Here is a 19,130-nt window from a genome sequence, read left to right as displayed (position 1 = left end):
AAAATGTTTTTCAGTTATAGGGATGATTACTGAGGATATTTTCTTCTTTGTGCTTGAGGATTTTTTGCATTATTTACTAAATAAAATGTTGAGTTCAATAATGTGTCCATTGCTAAGACTATAGTTACAGGGAAAGCAATATTAGTATATTTGTTTGTGTACTTTTTCTATTTTATAGTCCCCCCTGACTATAAGTGGAATAAACCAATTATATGCTAATATACAAGGCCTCATGACATTCTTAATTTTGAGATTCCTTGGTGACCATACTTAGGATGTAGCTGATTCAAACTCATTCTTTTTACCTGAGGTGGCGCCGTGGTGGTGGCTAGACGCACATGGGTATGGCTTTTGTGTAAAATCAGGGTGTCATTGTTACACCAAGTAACAGATGTTGAGTAATTTGTAAAGGAAGAGGTTTGTTTTGGCTCTTGACTCTGAAAGTGGGGAAGTCTTGGTGGCACCGCCTGGGCTTCTGGCCAGGGTCTCTTGCTGCTGCAACCCACTGTGGAGGGTGGGGAATAGAGGGCGCAGGTACACTCAAGCAGGAGAAGGAAAATGGGGTTCACCCATTCCTGTGTCACAGGCAACTCATCCGCTCTTGAGTGGCCTAAGCTACTGAGCTGTTGCTTTTCCTTTATACCATTACAATTGGATGCAATGACCTCCATTTGCCTTGATTATTCCCTTTACTCTAGTTTCATAACTAATAGTGATCATGTTATTAATTAACCTGGATGGTCTGCTTTGCTCTGCTAAGAAATTCATGCATATAATTCTCATGGCAAGACCCCATTTTACAGATGGAGAGGCAGAGGCTTGGGACACTTCAGCCCTGTGGCCTATAGCCTGGTTGGAGTTAGAATGCCAAATAGGAGGATCTGCCTTCATTGCTAATGATCTTAACGACAATATGCAAAATCATGTTGATTTGCTCAGAACATTTATGCAAATAGAGCCAGTGACTCTTCTCCACCCACCAAGATTTGAACCTTATTCTGAGTAGCAGGGAAGAAATTTTTATTTTGTGTGATGATATTTTGTTTTTAAAACTTCATTTTCATGTTTAAATGACAACAATTAATTTTCATTTGTCATCGTAGTTGTGGGGTGCAGGGAGGGTAATGCACTCTGAGCTGAGAGCTGACTGATAAAAAATACATTGATAGAACTTAAGATTTCTTCTTTGTACTTTCTCCATCCATCTGAAATAATTAAGTCAGTACATCATATTTGTAGAACTGTTCCACTAAAAGACTTAAGCATACCAACACAGGCACGTATACATCTTAAATGACATTAATGGAAATGTAGGCGCACTCTGGGATGCAATCCTCTGGAATCCATATTTCATGAGCAGGGTGCTTATGTGTTTTTGTGTGTGTGTTTGCATGCACGTGTGTGTGTGTGTGTGTGTGTGTGTGTGTGTGTGTGTGTGTGTGTGTGTGTAAACATCATGTACTTTTGTGTATCGGTAACAAATGGCTCCTCTGTGCACCTGTCACCTAAAGTTTTGGCTTCAGTTATTTGGAGTTTGGTTTCATTTAAGATGTGTTTGTGTTTAAATGATGAACGCACTTAAGCGATTTCCGCTAAAGTACTGCCAGCAACATCAGAGCAGGTTTTATCTCTTCCCCCTCCTCATCTTTTTCTTTTAGAAGCCTTGCAGGATCTATCCACGGTAAATATTTCATGTACTTTGCATATGAGTCCAAGTTCCCTTTGTGAAGCCAGGTAAATGGAATGTAAATCCCTACACACTCCACACAGTAAAATGGCATGATTTGATGTTATATCACATAAACATGCAGATTCGATTCCCCCTTTACTCATGCTGTAAAAACAAAGTTTTTAAAGTGGTTAGCCATACCTGGAAATGTAAATGCATCTGCCTAATGTAATGCCAAAGAAAAATTAAGACAAATGATACCACATCGCTGCCACAGACTGCGGCCTGTACAAAATTCACTTTAGTTATTACGCTGCGAATACGGGCTCTCACCCGCCTCTGTGAATGCACAATTTATGTTGAATGCAACATGAATCATTTTAATAGACCGAGCAAAAAGTCCCCAAAGTCGATTTTCAAATTATGAACCTTGGAACAGAATATAACAACAGCAAAGAACAAATAGTTGAGACTCTACTCTGAGCTCTGGGTGGACCATTAAAGATACAGCAAGCGCTTATGGTGGGGCCGGTCTATCATTCACAGCCAAATGGCAGAAATATCGAAAAGGGGGTATTTTTAATGCCGTTTTCCCAGCCATCATTCTGGTTGATTATTTTCACATTTGTGTAATCAAGATATTCCCCAACAGAGTATAGAGTTGTATATTGCTTGGAACTAATTGTATGTATTATAAACCCAAGAATTAATTTAAATGGCTCTATTTCTGCAGGAGAAAAAAGAGACATTGTTTTCAAGTAGCTAACTAAACAAAATGCTAACCCATGTGGGAGAAACTTTCAGAGAATGCAAACCACCCACTGGGAAAATGGGGAAATACCACCTCCCTCCCCTAATTCACCAAATCCTAGCTGAATGAGATCAAGAACATTACATTGATGGAGGAAATGCCAACTTTTATGTTGTTGTTCTTGCAAGAAGCAGAAGTTGAGATGGATATTTATTACAGGATTCCTAACCATGGAGGCCAAATGTTTTCCAAGTGGTTGTTGGACCACCAACCTCAGTGTCTCTCTGTAGCTTGTTCTCAGCAGAAATCCTCTGGCCTCATCCTAAATCTACTGAGTCAGATCCTTGAGAATGGGAGCTGAAGCCCCACAGGTGGAGTTGTGGCATATGGCTACAGATTTCCGTGGTCCTATGAGAGTCACAAGGGCAAGATAGTTAGCTTTTGTGAAGTCAAACTTGGTCAAGTTTGAGACCCTGCTGTTCTGACTCTTCTAAGACTGACATTGGGCTCCAGCATGTATCATTTTGTTTTGTTTTATTTTCTGTGAACTCAGGGCTTGGATATTGTTCCGGAGCTTCATATGCTCAAGGCTGGTGCTGTGCCATTTGAACCACAATCCCCAGATCTCAGCCTCCTGAATAGCTAGGATTATAGGTGTGAGCTACCAACACCCAGCCCAGCCTGCATTTCTAAAAGGTACCCAGGTGATCTGCATATCATTTGTTCCATCCAATGACATGAAAAGGTTGCAATTGCCAGTGAGAGAGTGGAGGAGACTTGTGCTTGACATATGGGTGGCTAGGACCTGGGACTGGTTAGAGGCGCAGTTGGTCACCTTTCCTACATAGGGAGGAAATGGCCCCTCAGGCTAGTTACCTATTTCCATGCAGCAAGATTGACCCACTACTATCATGATTCTTGATACTGTTTTTAATGATTAAGAGCCAAACAATGCTTGTTCTTTGAAGTAGTATTTCCTGATTTTAAATGACTATCAGGTCATGATTCTCTAAACATTGTTCAAAGAAAGCATGTTTTGGTAGGTAGCCTGTGCAAGACTTAACTACTAACTACATTGAATGAATAGAGATAAATCCTAGAGAGGATATGTTGAAGAATACCCCTGCCCTTCCCTGACACAGGGGGTCTATTAACCTTTTATATTACTGTGATATACCACACTAGTGATTAATAAACCAGTGTTGAAATTCTTCTTTTTTTTTTTTTTGTCAGTCATGGGGCTTGAACTCTGGGCCTGGGAGCTGCCCCTCAGCTCTTCAGCTCAAGGCTCGTGCTCTAGCACTTGAGCCACTGTGACACTTCCAAACCAGTATTGATCCACTGTTATTAATCAGTTTATCTTAAAGTTCACTTTGTGTGTTGAATGCATAAGTGCTATTATGATGGTTGATACAGCAGCTGCTTGCCCTAGAAATTCCACTTGAAGTGGTGCCCCGAGACCCTAGCACAGTCCCCAGGACTGAGTGTTCTGGGCTGGGGGTGGGAGGAGTCACATTACTCAGATGTCCCATTGCTGCTCCAGCTGGTTCATTCCTGGCTGAGCTTTTTCTCTCTACCCTCCTGTGTCTTCATTGGTAAGAGGCCTTGCAAGATACTGCATTGGATCACCCAGCAACCAGGTTTGATGAGAATGTCCGTTTCTTTCACTGAATCTTTTAAATGACATATAGAACTATTCATATCAAGTGTGACAGGTGACCCAAGTGTTGTGCCACAAGCCTATAATCCCAGCTATGAGGGAGACAGTAGGTAGGAGGATTAAAGAGTGCATCCTTTGTATCTTCCAGGATCTCAATTCATTTCACACAGCTGCGCATTGCTTTGGAGCTGTCAGTTTATCTAGGGCTTAGGGCCTTGCAGGTAATAAGAATGGTGTTTGGGCCCATGCACAAAACTTGTGAGCACACATTCATGTTTCTGGACATAGATCAATCATAGTCCATTGGGCCAAGAAATAGTTCTAATCTCCTTTTATCTTGTTTGACTTTTGTTTCACTATCAATTCACGAGAAATATAGGGGTGACAAGATTGAGAGTGTCACCGGGACTGTGTGCCTTCACTGTGATCTCTGGCTCTCAGGAGCGTGCCAGTGTGTACACGCATACGTGTGCATGCATGCATGCATTTGTGCATGCGAATGTCCTTTTCTTTCCTTTCATCAAGTTGCTTGTCACCCGTGAGGTTGTGCTGATTGAATAAAGCAATTCTGAGCTGTCGCCACGTTCTCTGGCCACTTCTTGCAGGCACATTACTTGGCTGGTATGCAGGTCTTCATTTTTCTCCTCCTTCCATTTCCATATTAATTCTCAATCCATCACTGACGGACTGCTGTCAACAGGCACGGCTTTTGGTGGGGCCTGAAGATGTATACCCCCTGTGCTCAGACTCCCTGCATCTCATTAGGTCTCGCAGGGCCTTGAGCAGAGGTCTTGTGCAGGGTGCAGCCCCTCGTGGGCTCTCACCTGCAGGTGGTGAAAGGCCCTGACACTTTACAGGGAAGGACGTGCAAGGCTGGTTTCAGGGACAGTGTTGTGTACCATATTTGGGTTGTGATATGCAGCCTGTAAGAGCTCAGTTTAATGGCCTTTCATTCATGGTGTGTGACCTGCTAGGAGGAAGGCAGTAATTATTCTATGTCCTTTGTCATTAAGGGTTATGATTGGTTTGACACCAACTTTGGCTTTGCAAACTTTCCCTTCCTCAAGAATGAGGGTGGTGATGACAGTGACAAGGATAATGAGGTGCTGGCTTGCACACAGCAGGCTAGGTCGACTGTCCTGTTCTTTTGTATGTATTTGTTAACACTTATTAATGGCACTTGGGGCTTCATGGGGGTATTTCCCCACACTTGTATAAAGTTTCCTGATCAAATTCTGCCACTCTCTCTTATTTTTCTCTTCCTTCAAAAAACTTCAGCAAGCTTCATTGTGCTATTTTCATATATGCATATAAAGTAGTGTAACCGTATTTGCCCTTCCGTACCATTTCCCATGGTAGATGTATGTCTGGTGAAGATTTTCTCCCATTCCTGTTCGTGTCTCTTTCAGTTTAGTGACTGTTTTCTTTGCTCTGCAGAAGCTTTTTAGTTTGGTGCGATTCTGTTTGCCCATCTTTGATTTGCGGACTTATTGGTGTTGCCTGTGCCTGTCTGTCCCAGTGTTTTCCCTATGTTTTCTTGAAGTAGTTAAAGTTTTTTGATCCACTTAGAATTGATATTAGTGCAGAGTGAGAGACAGGGTTATAGTTTCAGTCTTTTATGTATGGATATCCAGGTTTCCCAGCACCATTTATCAAAGAAGTTACCAGTTACCTTTTCTCCAACATGTGGTTTTAGTGCCTTTGTCAAACATCAGCTGGTTGTAAGTACATGAGCTTATTTCTGGGTTGTCTATTCAGTTCATTGGTTTTTTGTGTCAGTTTTTGTGCTAGAACCATGCTATCTTGTTCTTTCTTTGCCTTTTTCCCCCTCCAGCATTTTCTCTCCTTTCTGCCTCCCCCACCACCCCGTGCCTCATCCTCCCATTTTTGTCCTTTATTCCTAACTATCAAAAATGTTTCCAGAGCCCCATCATTAGTCTTCCTCACCATGGTCAGGTATATCATCCTAAGGGCATAAGGTGACAGTGTATAATTAGTGTGTTTCACCAGACTGAACAGAATTCCCAGCCAGGGCAGGAGAGAGTGGCTGGTACTTAGGAATGAATGGCAGAGTCTTGACAGGATGATGAATAAAACGTTGTACCCAGGGGACTTTGGGTGAGGAGCATTTCTTTGTGGTATGGTAAATGATAGGACCCACTGCTTCAATTCTCCATAAATTCTGCATATGTTCATCTTGTCTCTTATTAATGTAGTCTCCGATGAAACTTAAAGAAGTATGCCATATAAATCTGGATCATAATGATCATTTCCAAATAATTTCCAATAAGGAAGGTGCAATTACCAAAATGAACCTGACTTGTGTTTCTGCCTTGATGGCTGGGTCTGTCCCATGTTATATGCAAATGACCTCCTTGTATTTAGTAGGGATCACTTCCTGCCCTCCTCTCTCTGTCCCCTGAGCAGGCAGAGCTCTGGCTACAACCAGACACTGGCTGTGAGGAAGGATGCCCACTTGAATGCGTACAGCTGGTGTTTCAACACAGAACTCGGGTTAGGGCAGTAAGCGGGTGAGGAGGAGCCACATCTGGTGTCCCAATGCTCTTGCTGTTTGGACCTGATCAAAGTTGAGCTTTCCCTCTTTCCTTATGTGTGCTGAGGAAAAGCAAGCCATTCTGTCTTGCTGATCTGCCTGACCACCATTACAGATCTGCTCTGAGGCAGGTGATTGGGGAGTGTGGGCCTCAGGCTCAGATGGCCTCTGTCACTGCCTTAGCTGCGGGAATTCTGGAAAGTCACTTAGCCTCTCTGAACACTGAACAGGGAGATGGTTGTGAGTTCGTGAGGGGAGGTTGTTAGTCTCCACATCATTGGATGACTGGGAAGTCCATCGCTTGGAGGAAGTTGAGGGCCTGAGATTGTCTGGCCTGCGGTCAGGTTTATCAGTGTTATCGTTGCCATGACAACAGCTGCCATGTCTGCCCGCTAGCTGGGCAGCAGTGCTCTGCAGCACAGAGAGGGCTGCCCCTCGGAGTCCCAGAAGTGCTGCACATCTGTGCACATCTTACCCCTTGGCTGCAAAAGGCGATTTTAGTTTTGTTGAGTGTGATGGTTCGGAAAGGCTTGGGAAATGCCATAAACTCGGTTGGGGTGGGGTGTAGCTTAGCAGCCGGGCCCTCAACTGTCACGCACAAAGTCTGGAGTTTGATCTCCAGCACTGCAGAAAACAAATGAAACGCAAACCATAGTGACCAAAACCTCTCGGCTCTGTGTGGTGGGGGCACCTGTGGCCATTTCCGCCATTTCCACAGGGGGGCGATTTGGATGTTCACTTTAGTATTTGTTCAAGAAAAAATTTGCAGCATTTTTTTTTTGTCTCCTTGCTTGGATTGGCTTGGTTTTATCAACTTTGTTGAGGTATAATTTACGTACAATACACTACAGCACTTAAATATACCATTCAGTGAGTTTTGACAATGATACGTAACTATAAAGCCAGTAGTACAATCAAGAAATAGAATATTTCCAGGTCTGGAAGGGTAGCTTAGTGCCAGAGCTATTGCTTAGCATGTGCAGAGCCCTGGATTTCATCTGCCTACCTACCTACCCCCACACACATGGCGGGAGGAGAAGAGAGAAGAAGGGATAGAGACTGGGAGAGAGGCAGGAGGAAGAGAGTAATGCATTTTATTATGGTTTTATTTTATTTTGAAAGGTAAGTATAGAATGACAACTGATGACGTTGAATAACAAAGATATATTTATGAATCATACTTTTATTTTCTCTCTTTCTTAGGATGAGGATTTCAGCTTTGTTAATTCACTCTTTCAGTGGCTTTTAGTATATTCAGAATCATTCGGTCATTATTCCAGTTAAACATTGGTTCTTTTATACTTGTCTTTTTGTCTTTTTTTTAATTATTGTAACCATTGCAATTTCCCCTTTCCACCTAACTTCATTTTCTTCTATCATCATTTAAGGTTCAGCACTCCCCAAAGTTTGCTTTTGACCAATTTCTTCACTTGCTGATCCTCTCTCCTCTGGGGATCTCCCACACATTGCCAAGATTTTAATGATCGTATTCATGCTAATCTGATTGTATATCCGGTTGTGAGTCTCTCAGTCTGGTCTGTTAGTCCCTGCATGCATGTTTTACGTGGTATATTTCACAGGTCACAATGCCAGCTGGTCAACCCGTTCCTCTGGCCCCCACACATCCTCATTGTTCCTGCCCCCCACAGGATGACATCTGGGGATGACATCTCTCTGTGCCCATCCCAGTCCATGCCCCAATAAGCTGCTTGGTAAATACTCATCCAATGAATAAATGAACTCGTATTCTCCAGATTGCTGGAAAATATGCTTCCCTTTTATCTTCTTTAGAAATTAATTGCATTACTGTCTTATTAAAGGTCACAAGAAATAATTCATACCGCAGTTCATGAGGCTACTCTGCAATTGCCCTGGCAATTTCTGATTATAATTTTGGCAATACTTCTAACCTGTGGCCTTTTTTTCTTATCTCAAGTTAAAGCTTTTCTGGAAGGAATTCAATTTCCGCTTCCCTTAATGTTCCTTAAATGTTGTACATATCTTAAAAGTGGATTCTCCATAAAACAATATGGATTATGTTCTCATCCTGTTTAACGGTGTGAAAGCTAGCCCGAAAGGACAAGGATAAGACTCTCTTAAAAATCAAGTCCAAGTTTTAAAGGAACATAAAACTTTCTCTTTAAAAATATACCTTTCTGCTTTCATCCCTGATCTCACAGGGCTCAAGTCTAGTTTAATTCAGGCTTGCAAATAGTTCTTTTATTGTTGCTGTCTGTGCTGGGACCGCTGCTGAAGGCCCTACAGTCTGGAGGCTGTAGAAGACTTCCTTTGCTTCTGGCCCATCACCGTGCTTCTTCTTGGTTAGGTCCCAAAGAGATCTCCTGTACTGCAACTACAATGAAGAGAATGGTAGAGAGAGAAGTGGGGGCCTGAGGGTGACGAATGCATGCAGAAATAACACGGCAAGTCCAGTGATCAGAATCTATGGATCCTATATTTAAGCTACATTGATCCTCCTCTACCCCTCCCCCACCCCAATTCAGTGATTCAGTTTTGACTCAGTTCATTCTCAGGAATGAACATCTCTGTGCCATGTAGGTGAGTTTCCCTTTCTTGTGTCTCTTATATAAGCGCTCTTGTTGTAAGGTCTCCCCCATGAGAGGACCAACCTCATTTCCATACAGTACAATGGGTGGTCTAGGCAAAATCCTAGAGCCTGTAGACATCTAACTGCTGAACAACAATGATTGCAATGTTCAGTAAGGCAGGATTTCAGGCCCCCATCCCTGCATTCCTGAGTTGTGGAGCCACAGTTCAGGACCATGGTGCTACCCAAGAGTCTGTGTGGCTTGGCTCTTTTATGGACACCTTCCCATGTTGGTTGAGGCTCAGGAGAAGCACTGTCTTGGGTCAAATCCCAGCCTGACCACTTCAGAGTTGGATACCCTCAATTTAATACTCTCAAGTCTTAGTTCTGTGGTCTTAAAATGGAGAAAACAATCACACTGTTCTCTTGAGGGCATTGGGGAGATCAAGTGCTTGGAACAAGTTCTGGTGGCCTTGAACTCCAAAGTAAATAGCTAGGAGTATCTTAAGTGGTCTTGCTAGTAGCAGCAGCCTCAGAGTTGCTACTGCAAGCAAAGTATTGAGAAAGTACAAAGGCAAATTGTGGGTGCTGAATTGGAGGTGGAAAGGTCACACACACACACACACACACACACACACACATGCACACACACACGGCTATACGCACTTCACACACACACGGCTATACACACTTCACACACACACACACACACACACACACACACACACACACACACACACACACACACACACACACACACACACACACACACACACACACACACACACACACACACACACACACACACACACACACACACACACACACACACACGGCTATACACACTGCAGCCTGGAAAGGTGGTGCTGAATTTTACAGGCTGAGGCTCTTTGAAAAGTGGGGGGAGCCCAGGTCACATGTTTGAATACATGGAATTGAGCAGAATTTGCTGAAGTGCTGTTTGCCCCAGTGTATCAGAGCTCCAGGTTTTAAAGGTTTGGGTTGGGGTGGGGATCCTTGCTAACCCCAGGAAGAATATGGTGGGACATGAATTAGAACTTGCTGGAATGAAAGAGCTGCCATTGACCATGAGCCCCTGGACAATATTTGAAAAGATAACCATACAATTTGCAGCTTTGCATTCAAGCTCTTGTCACAGATACTTTCCCTTCACTCTTAGTAACTTCTTGTAGTATTGCTTGTAAATTATGGGCTAGGGCCATTTCTTACCTTTTCTTTTTTTTTTTTTTTTTTTTTTTTTTTTTTCTTCTTTCTTTCTTGATTCCAGGTAACTGGGGCTTGAACTCATGTCTACATGTAAGAAAAGTATTGAGAAGGGTCAAGCAGGAATTGTAAGTGGGAAATTGTAGGGAGAAAAGTTATTCACATGTGCATGCATGTGTGTGCGTGCGTGTGCGCGTGCACTTGCACGCACACCACACACACGGAGCAATGCATGCTTCAGCCTGGAAAGTTGACAATGAATTTTACAGGATGAAGCTCTTTATAAAGTAGGTCCCTAGATCACATGTTTGAAGAAATAAAATTGAGCAGAGTTTGCTGGAATGCTCTCTGTCCCAGTGTACAGAGCTTTTTCGCTAGAGGCTGGTATTTTATCACTTGAGGCACAACTTCATGCATTCATGGACTTTCCTGCCCAGGCTGGCTTTAAAACCTCATTTTCAGATCTCAGTCTACTGAGTAGCTAGGAATAAAGGCACAAGCCACCAGTACTCAGCCCATTTTGTTCATAGACCTAACTCAAACCAGTGATTACCCTGTTTGTTTGTTTTCCTTCTTGCTTCTTCTCCCATTCTTTCCCCAGACTATTAGGGCATTTGGAGCACTGTTTACGGAATGTACTCGCCTCCATGTGGGGGAAAGAAGATGACTTTCCAGTGAAGCCGGGGGCTGATGGGTCCCATTTGCCAGTGTTCACTTCTTGTTTTTCTAGAGAGCATTATAGGCGCCAAGTCCATATTAGCAGCGAGCATTTCATCAGCCTCTGGTAGCCAAGCTGGCCTCAGAGCCATGGTCTTCCTACCTCAACCTCTCAAGTCCCAGGACTGTCAGCATGCATCGTCACTGAGTTGCTGATGGACAGACCTGAGTATAACAGCACTACATCAGTGCCAGCAACAGAAAAGACAGATGAGGAGATCACATTCATGCAGACATACAAAAGTTTGTAAACAGGTGATTCAGCTGGGCTGAAGAGTTACATGTAAGCCCTCAAAGGGTTCAGTCTAAGAGATTACTTTATGAATCTATCAATTCTTAGAAGTTATCTGACACTGGTGGCACTTTGCCATGCCCGGTCCATAAGAAATCATCTCATCCTCAGTCTGCCAGTTCATGCAGCCTGCGGGCTTAATGACAGTCCTGTGCTTTAAAGACAGAGAGAACATTTACCAACATTCACAAACACTTGGGGATATTTTACAACCATCCCCTGCCCTTATTTTGAGGACTATTGGGAAGGATAAGAGATGCAGCCCTTTGTCCCCAGTGGGGAGCTTATGTGTGAGGACTTCCCAAGGGGCTGGGAGCCACAGGGGGTGGGGGAGAAGGAGGGAATGGTGTGGGGGGGATGACCAGGGTGGGGGGGGGCGCAGGTCTAAGGTCAGTTTGGGGCCCAGTTGCACAGCCCAGGCCGATGCCTTCACTCCTCCCTTGCCCTTGCCTCTGTGCCGACTTCTCTAGTGAGCATCTGTCTAATGGTTCACCTCCATCGCCTTACTGCTTCCCTCACGCTTTCCTTCTTTCCAGACAATAAACTTTATTTTCTTCATAAGAATTCAGTCGACGCAAGGGTATTAGGCAGCTTGTTTGCACCTTTAAATTCCTGGACGGTTTCCAGAAAAGCTCTTTGCAGTGGCTCCAATGGCTTCATTTGTGAATCAGGAAGACAGCACTGGTTGTGCTGGCTTTTTATCAGTTACCTTCTGTTTGTAAACATCTGTTTGCTGATGCTCCCCTCCCCCCTCCCCCCACCTGCCAAAAAGAAAGGGAGTCATCTTTTTTTTTTTTTTTTTTTTTTTTTCCTTTTTTGCTTGGCAGAGGAGGAAAGCAGGCTGATAGCTTCTTTCTTTTTCTTTTTCTTTCCTGGTCAGGTGCATAGGTATGCAGTGATTTAACTGAAACCCCAAAGGCTCTATGTATTGCCGAATGAGTTTCCAGAGGGACCGGGCACTTTCTTCCATTAATGGCTGTGGAGCCTATTAATCCGCTCATTACTGTGGTTTAATTTTGATGCTGGTTTTTGATGATGTATTAAAAAAAAAAACGTATAAACCAGCAATTACAACTAGAGGACATTTCCGTGTTTGAAGAGACCATTATTTTTCATTTGCTTAGAAATTCTCAGCAAGCTATTTTTTTTTGGCCTTTTTTCTGTTTTGTTTTGTTTTGTTTTGTTTTTGCTTTTGATTGCATTTTATCCTTCATCTTTCTGATCTATTTATTGTTATATGCTTAACAATAAACACTTGGATTTTGTTTTTGACCTGATGTAACAATGTTCTTTAACTGTGTAAGCTATTTTAATTTGTTGTTAATGATCTGGTTCCTCTTCATTCTGTGATAATATCACAGTTCTTATTTTTGTGTGTGTGTGTCTGTTTGCATGTATTTTCTATATGGTCCATTCTAAAAATGAAAACTCTTTGACTATAGAAAATTTTATTATATTAAAAAAATAAAGTGGCTGGTATAATTAATCTCCACATGCTAGCCACTCTGCCTCAACTAAAGAAGCTGTTTTCCCTACATGTACCCATACATGTATGTGCATGTGTGCATATGTGTACATATTGTAAAGCCTTGGTATCATGGTTCCAAGGAGACCGCCACAATTTTTCAAATGTAGAGAGAGTTCAGATCTTTTCTGCTGAAGCCTGATTTATGTTTCCCCTCCTATGGCCTTTGGAAGACACATGAAAACTTTCACTTAGGGACTTAATTTAAGCACATTCACGTTTTCTTTTCTTTGAGGGCTCCATTTACATACAAATAAGGAAGTAATTCCTGAGTCTTAGAAAAGTCACTGGGTTTTTTTTTTCTGCTTATCTTTATTTATTTATTTGTTTGTTTGTCCTCCAACTTGAACTCTGGGCCTGGACAGTGTCGCTGAGCTCTTTTGCTCAAGGCTAGTGCTCTACCACTTTGAGCCACAGTTCTGCTTCTGGTTAATTGGAGATAAGCATCTCAGGGGACTTTTCTGCCTGGGCTGCCTTTGAACCTTGATCTTCACATCTCAGCCTTCTGAGTAGCTAGGATTACAGATGAGAGACAGTGGTGTATGGCTTTTGCATATCTTTTAATCTTTTTAAAATCTTAGTATATTTCTTTACATTTTGTAAGATAGACATCACATTCCTATGGTTCTTTTTTCTAACATTTCTTCTAATTTTGGCCATCTTTCCATGTCATTAAAATTCCCTTGGTGGTGAGGCCCTAGTGATCCTACCTTACACCTTTATCATAGTAAAGGAATTCCTGTCTACTGGCACCCATTCCATTTTCACAGTTTGACAGTCATGATCATGTCTGTGCATCCACTTGGGAAGATTTTAAATATAAATTGATAGTTCTTCAGAATGGCATCTATCTATCTATCTATCTATCTATCTATCTATCTATCTATCTATCTATCTATCTATCTATCTATCTATCTATCTATCTCTTGTTGGTTGTGGGCCTGAACTCTGGGCCTGGGCGCTGTCCCTCAGCTCTTCAGCTCAAGGCTAGCGCTCTACCACTTGAACCACAGTGCCACTTCCAGCATTTTCTGCTTATGTGGTGCTGAGGAATTGAACCCAGGGCCTCATGTATGCAAGGCAAGCACTCTACCACTGAGTCTCCTTCCCAGCCTTCTTTTTTATTTTATTTTATTTTTATTCTATTCTTTATTTGGGAGTGGGTACCAATCAGTTTTCCCTGGCCTTCAGCAGACTGTGTATATATTGTTTGCTAAGGATTTGGACCAGTTGCTGGCTGAGCTTGTATTTCCATGTCATTTATAACCGTGAGGGAGAGTTGTATTTGCCTGGCATTGGCAAGTTGATGCTTATCAAGTTCAATTATGTTGGACCAAGGATTTGAACATAAGTTTCACATAAGAACCTTTAAAGCTAGGGCTGGGAAGGTGGCTCAGTGGTAGAGTGCTTGCCTTGCATGCATGAGGCCCTGGGTTCGATTCCTCAGCACCACATAAGCAAAAAGAAAAAAGCCGGAAGTGGCGCTGTGGCTCAAGCGGTAGAGCGCTAGCCTTGAGCTGAAGAGCTGAGGGACAGTGCCCAGGCCCAGAGTTCAGGCCCCACGACCGGACCAAATAAAAAATAATAATAAAAAATAAAAAAAAAAAAAAGAACCTTTAAAGCTAATTTGTGATGGACCACATGCAAATGAAGTTTTTTTCTTCTGTGTTTAATCATTATTAAAACACTAATCATTAGGACACCAAAGTTGCTATAGTAGAGCACTTGGAGAACATCAGGAATCAATAGTTAGTACTTAGGAAATAAATGAAACAGGGTTTTTCATTGTTGTTGTTGTTGTTTGTTCTAATTTACCTTGGAGCTAAAAAGTTTTAAAAGCTAAGTTCAAATGCATAGTTCTCAGCATTGCATAGTGTATGTATTGAATGGCACAGGATTTTAAAATATATTAACTTATTAAATTTCTTAAAAGCTACAGTTAAGTGTTCAACAAGATTTCTAGAGAATGATGAAAACAATGATATTGATTGAGTTGCATTGTACTTTTTTTTTTGTTTTGTTTTTGATTTGTCTTTTTTTTTTTTATTGTGGAAATACCGTACAGAAGGGTTACAATTACATGGACAAGGTAATGAGTACATTTCTTATCAAGCATTGTTGCCTCCTCCTTTGTTTCCCATTACCATCCCTTCCTATCTTTCCCCCAACCCCGCCCCCCCCCCCCCCCCCCCGCCAAAATTGTAAAGTTTGTTTTTCGACATAACATCTTGTACATCTCATTGTTGCAATGGGTCCACCTGTATCCCTATCTAAACAATTTGTTTTTTCCCTTCCCCTCCACAAATTATACCACGGGTTATACTGTGGGGGAGAGACATAAAAAGCAACAAAGAAATCATCTTATAAATATAGTAGAAATAATCATAAGAAAGAAAAACCATTTGAGTCCTTATCTTGGGGTTCATTTCACCTAACATTAACTTATCTGACCGTTTCTGCTTGTCTCAGACATAATACTAGTTATTGCAAATAAGGGAAACCATGGGGCCTATGTTTCTTTGTGCCTGGCTTACTTCACTTAATGTAATTTTTTCCAAGTCTTTCCATTTCCTAACAAACATATATGCCACATTTTCTTGATCCATTCATCTACTGAGGGACATCTTGGTTGGTTCCATATCTTGGCTATGGTAAATAATGCTGCAATAAACATAGTTGTGCTGGTAGCTTTAGTATGGTCTTGTTTGTGATCATTTGGGTAAATGCCCATAAGTGGGATTGCTGGGTCATGGGGGAGCTCTATGTGGAGTCTTTTGAGGAACCTCCATACTGCTTTCCAAAGTGGTTGAATAAGTTTACCTCCCACCAACAATGAAGTAAGGTTCCCTTCTGTCCACATCCCCTCCAGCATCTGTTGTTATTAGAGTTCTTGATTCTAGCCATTCTAACTGGGGTGAGGTGGAATCTCAATGCTGTTTTGATTTGCATTTCTTTTATGGCTAGGGAGGTTGAGCATTTCTTCATGTGTCTATTGGCCATCCTTCTTTCCTCTTCAGAGAAGTTTCTCTTTAAGTCTTTAGCCCACTTATTTATTGGGTAGATGTTTCTTTGGGGATTTGTTGTTGGGGGATTTAATTTTTTGAGTTCTAGGTATATTTTAGATATGAGACCCTTGTCGGTTGTATGGCTAGTGAAGATCTTCTCCCAATCCATGGGCTTTCTATTGATCTTGCTAGCTATGTCCTTTGCCATGCAGAAGCTCTGCAATTTTATTACATTGTACTTATAAACTGATTTGTTGAGAATGATAACTCCTTTGTGCAACCACTTAAAGATAATAGACTTTTTTAATAAAAAAGAAAGTTTCTGTATAAGTAACTTAAATATTTATTGGTGGGAGAAGGGGGGCCCTAAGAACAAAAAACTAAACAAACTAAACAGTTTCTCAGGAGAGGAAGGGTGTGTGTGTGTGTGTGTGTGTGTGTGTGTGTGTGTGTGTGTGTGTGTGTGTGTGTGTGTGTGTGTGTGTGTGTGTGTGTGTGTGTGTGTGTGTGTGTGTGTGTGTGTGTGTGTGTGTGTGTGTGTGTGTGTGTGTGTGTGTGTGTGTGTGTGTGTGTGTGTGTGTGTGTGTGTGTGTCCCTGAATATAAGAAAATCAAGTATGAGCACCAGTGAAAAACAAAGACTGCAGAACTGTGGGGGGCTATGGCATGGAGCCATGCCTGTCCTAGTCAGGAAAGACTTCCTGCAGGAGGTGTCTGTTGGCTTAATTTTTTCTTTGACACAAAACAACATAAGGATTTGATTCTAAATGGAACTGGCATATTTTTAATGTTCTATGAAGGAAACAGAGATTAGAAAAGAATTTTAAGTGAGCTGTGTGGCCCTTGAGATTTCATAAACATTTTTAAAACAGAACAATAGGGACAACATTTTGGGCTTGCCAACATTTTCCCCCCTAAGAATTCAGATTAAAAAGAACAAATCAGCTAGGTGTTGGAGGCTCATGCCTGCAATCCTAGCTACTCAGCAGGCTGAGATCTGAGGATCATGGTTCAAAGCCAGCCCAGGTAGGAAAGTCTGTGAGACTCATCTCCAGTTCACCACCAGAAAACTAGAAGTGATGCCGTAGCTCAAAGTGGTAGAGCACTAGCCTTGAGTGAAAAAGCTCAGGGAAAGTGCCCAGGCCCTGAATTCAGGACTCATGGCTGACCCCCTCCCCCCCAAAAAAATCAAAACAACAACAAAAACCCTCAACAAATCTACCAAATAATGGAAACCAGGAAAGTGACCATAGTACAGGCCATTACCAGAGCGCTGTGGCTCGGAGGCTTCCTTTCTGCCCGGTGTCTTCTTTATTCTGGGGGCTTGTCCACAACCACACAGGACCTTTAGTTGCCATGTCTCCTTGGCTGCCTTCTTCCTTCCCCCTTTGGGCTTTTCTGGTTTCAATTCTTTGATTTGTTTTTCTTAGGCTGTGGCATCAGGGAGAGCATCAAAGTCTTTGTTTAAGGGATGTCTCAGTTTCTCCACTGTCATGTGACTGATTTTTCCTTTGTGATTTATGGTCATGAGAGGGGAGATACTTGGGGATTATGCTAATGCTCCCTTTCTTCTTCAGGTTTTACCCCCTGACTTCTAACCTCTGCTGGTAATTTTCGTATGCTGTAGCTCTTGGAGAATTCGTATATCCAACTGCTTTCTGCATGTAATAACTGAAGGAAGAGCTGTCTCTTCTTCCCTGTTTATTTATGATTCAATTATTTTTATTTACCTTAGTATACATTCCCAGGTATTTATCCTGACTTGTAATCAAACTTGTATCAGGATTGATCCTGTTGCTCAATTAGTTCCATGTTGACCAGTAGGAGCCTCTCTGATGGTTCTGTGTGACCCGCTGACACAGCTGGAGTGACATTTGCCATCTCACCTTGCTCCTTCTTTATTTATCTCCTCTTGCCATAGGCTGAGGATTGCTTGCTTGTGAGAGGTGAAAGATCTAATATTTGTGAGCCGTTGGCTTGCGGGGGTTGGTGGAGAGGCCATTGGGACCATGCTGGTGACAATGTGTGACTACATACTCTCTCTGTACAAATAGCAAAGGAAGACTGTCAGGTGGTGATGGGATGAGAGACATAGGAGGACCAGCCATCCTGGCTCCCAGGAAAGACAGTCATTTGGCGTAGGATGGGACAGGGTTGGGCTTTACAGGAAGCAGTCTCAGGCCCAGAAACTGTAGATGCAGTTCTCAGGGAACTTCCCAATGTTGTCACACACAGGGGTGCTGGGCCCCATGTGCTGGGGATCACTTACCTGGTATATCTTCCATATTCTTGGGGGGAATGTATTAGTATTATGGCTTGAAAGTCACAGCCCAGTGTTCTGAGAGGTCACAATGCAAAATGGAAATAGTGAGTCTGAATCCCAGCTTGTTCTGATGGTTGTTCAAAGGCCCTGCTTGTTCTTCACCAGACCCTGCACTGAATAGAACTCAAGCTTCCATCCCAGGACTAAAGGATTCCCTACCTGCTCTCTGGTGACAACCCTCCTCACCCGTATACCCTACCCCCAACTCTTATTATCCATTATCCTGCAAAAGAAATACCTTCCCAGGCATAGAGAGGAAAGGGGGAAGGGAAAGGGACACATTCTTTACTATGCTATATGATCTGTGTCTTACATATATTTATGATTTCCTGCCAAGTCCATCTCTTCTAAACATCTCCTTCTAGAGTATTTGCAAGGGTAAGGAATTGGAGCTTGCAATGATTGATAGGAGATTTGCATCTAAGATTCAGAAGATAGAACGTTCCCTGAGTATATTTGACTTCTGCCATTGTTTTCTTCTAGTTATATTCCTCTTTTTGCCTTCTAGTTAGATTCTGGGGGAGACTTCCAAGCCCCCACAAGAGCCTGACCTCCTAGCTTACAGCTGTGGAGGAAGGGCCCTGGAATGGGGGTGGGAGGGCAGGAGCTTGGCCAGGGTTCCTTGTGGAGGTAGGGATAGAGCCTGGAGAAGAATTGGAGATATGAACTCCAGCCCTCTCTCTGCCATCCTGCTGGGTTGCTACCCCAAGAGCATATGCTACCACCCCAACATCCAACTCACCAAGGCGTTCCACTCAATGACCAGGAGAGGTCCTTCATCATAAATGTATGAAATCTTACATTTTCTCTTGGCCCCAGGCCAGATTCCCTTTCCTAGTCTTGTTTTCAAGGTCAAGCATGCC

General features: G+C 42.6%; 1 protein-coding gene and 1 long non-coding RNA gene across 5 annotated transcripts in view; one reads left to right on the top strand and one right to left on the bottom strand.

Annotated features, from left to right (window-relative positions):
- The window catches only part of LOC138826683 (WW domain-containing oxidoreductase), a 737,670-nt gene that overhangs the window by 157,840 nt on the left and 560,700 nt on the right, over positions 1–19,130 (top strand). The window lies entirely within an intron of this gene.
- LOC138826685 (uncharacterized) overlaps positions 10,414–19,130 on the bottom strand; it is a 601,987-nt gene continuing 593,270 nt past the window's right edge. Inside the window, exon 2 of the long non-coding RNA XR_011371811.1 lies at positions 10,414–10,451. This is a non-coding gene — a long non-coding RNA (uncharacterized lncRNA). The remainder of the gene's footprint in view (positions 10,452–19,130) is intronic.

The sequence above is a fragment of the Dipodomys merriami genome, unplaced genomic scaffold (assembly GCF_024711535.1).
Source record: "Dipodomys merriami isolate MVZ:Mamm:240054 unplaced genomic scaffold, mDipMer1.0.p SCAF_148, whole genome shotgun sequence".
NCBI lineage: Eukaryota > Metazoa > Chordata > Mammalia > Rodentia > Heteromyidae > Dipodomys > Dipodomys merriami.
The sequence above is the reverse complement of the archived record's forward strand: the minus strand, read 5'-3'. Positions and strand labels throughout refer to the sequence as shown.